The sequence below is a fragment of the Rhagoletis pomonella genome, unplaced genomic scaffold (genome assembly GCF_013731165.1).
Source record: "Rhagoletis pomonella isolate Grant_MI unplaced genomic scaffold, Rhpom_1.0 Rhpom_scaffold_00003, whole genome shotgun sequence".
NCBI lineage: Eukaryota > Metazoa > Arthropoda > Insecta > Diptera > Tephritidae > Rhagoletis > Rhagoletis pomonella.
In genome coordinates, this window is record NW_023458557.1 from 2,237,896 (window position 1) to 2,240,538 (window position 2,643).

Sequence of the window (2,643 nt, forward strand, 5' to 3'; positions counted from 1 at the left end):
GGCATATTGGAATGCTTTAGCATGCTTCTCGCCATCTCAACAAGAGTCCGATTTGCCCGTTCAGCCACACCATTCTGTTGAGGACTATACGGGACTGATAATTAACGTGCTATGCCATACTGCATCAAGTAATAGTCAAAACGCTTGTTGATGTACTCTCGACCATTGTCACTACGTGATGCCTTAATCTTGCATCCTATTTGATGCTCTGCCTTATTCTTGAATTCTACAAATTTTTCACATACTTCGTTCTTAGACTTGATACAACATGTAAGGATGCGTCGAGACATGTCGTCAATAAATGTTAAAAAATACGCCGAACCACCAAGAGAATGCTTCTCAAATGATTCACATACATCTATATGTACAAGCTCCAACTGTTGTTTTGCACGATTTTCCGACACCGATGTAAATGGTTGAGTATGAATTTTGCTTTTCATGCAAGTTCTGCACTGTTGCTTATCAGAGAAATTCACAGTTTCTATGCCGATTACCATCTCACTTTTCTTAAGACTCAACAAACTAGTATAATTGAGGTGACCATATCTGTTATGCCATATTACTGCACTACGCTGAACTGCGCCAAAAAATACGTTTTTATTGCTCTAAAATATAAATAGTTTTTTTTCTCTCTGCTTTCAAAATCAGCTCGCCTTCCTGACTAATAATTACGCACTCTGTGGTGAAACTTACTGTACAACCATATTCGACGGCTCGACTTATCGACAGAAAATTTTCTTTAAATATTGCATTGCAATTCCCAAAAATCGGCTTTTATAATTACGTTACCTCAGCCAACGGCACACGTTACATTGTTGTCCGCCAAAATTACATCCTCTGCGTGTGAAGTATAATTTACAAAAAAACTGCGTAAACAACACATATGTGTAGTTGCTCCACTATCTAGACATCAGCTTAAAACTCCTAAAACACTCCCATCTGTTGCCGCCAGAACTGTGAAAGATCCCTGCTGTTGTATTTTTGATGTTTCTATTTTATCTTTATTTTTGCACCGATTTTTGAAATCACCACGCTGCTCACACTTGTAGCACAGTACATCTTTCCTATTTCCTTTCTTCTTCTGTACAGACTTTGTATTTGCGTGGAAAGCCTGCTACCCGCTTAAATCTATCGATTTAGAATCAATGCCTCTGTGCTCTCCCTCTTGTAGTAACTTTATCTTTAACACTTCTAAAGAATGCAAACGGTCGCGCGTTTCCAAAGATATGACAAGGTTTTCATATTCTTTCGGCAAACTTGACAGTAAAATTATCACTTTTAGCTCTTCACTGAGATTAATATTAACTTCTGATAGCTTGTCAATCATTGAACAAAACTTATTAAGAAAGCTGATTGTGATGTCACCATCTAGCATCTTCAAACCAAGCAACTGCTTATAAAGCGATACTTTACATACTGGTCCGCTGGGTCGATGTACATTCGGGCGGGTAAAAAACGTAATTTTTCTCAAATCCCTTGGCAATAGTGAAAATATATTGCATCATGAAGTCAAAAACAAGCCTGAAAAATATTATTATTTTATTTTAATTGTAAGAGCCCGCGAATCGACGCCAAGTGCCCCACAGCACACTAGTCGAATAATAGCGATTCTACAATAGCGCAGTGGCAGTGGCAGCGGCAGTTTTTCGAACTGCTACTGCGTGTTAAAAACTGTCACTGCCACTGCCACTGCGCTATTGTAGAATCGCTATAAGACCAATTCTTGTTAAAAATTCTGGGTTGAGCAAAAAGGTTTGGTGCATATTATTAAATAATGAATCCTTTAACGCAAAAGATAAAGTTAAATATCATTTTTCGCGGCCCTTAGGTTATCGTTAATCTCAAAGTAATCTGTTTTCAATCAAATTTTAATAGTTCTCTTGATAATTGCACTGGCCCAGGGATGGGCAGATTTTTGGCTCTTAAAGCCGTCAAAGAGCCAGCAAGTGCTACGCAAGAGCTAAATCAGTTCTCAGAGTAAACAGGTGTATAAAATACATTAAAAGCATAATATATATTAGTAATGAGAGTCAGAGTACATGCAATTTGAATACGCTCTTCTTCCCCCCCTTCATGCTGGCTCTTGATGTTACCCCTCATCAACCACCTAAATGTGCCAGGCCGGCTCCTAAGTGCAAAAGGCTCCTCTCTGCACTGGCCTATAGTCAAAAGATGTAAAGAACAGCATTAAAATGGCCGGCGTGCATTTAGGTCGCTATTAGCTATAGTTTGCGAATTTTTGCAATAATTTTGGAACAATTTCGATGGCTCTAATAGAAAAGCCATTATTTTCCATCATAAAATTTTTGTTTATGCAAATGAGTATGGAAGCACTGAATAGAAACAACTTCTAGAAACTCCAATTAATTTACTTATGTTTATGCATACAATACAAAAATTGCAAATATAGGCAAAGCAAAAATAGGCAGTTTTTTTTATTTTAAAGTAACTTGTTTATAATCTGAAAGATTTTCATAATATTATTATCATAAATCAGTAACAGTAAGTCCCGCCTTCAATTTAGTAATTATTACGTACCGATCGACATTTACCAAAGTTATATCGAAAAACTTAACGGGATCTACAGTTTATTTCTAAAAAAATTCTCTTCAATTGTGTAAATAGTTTTTAAATGAAAGATCT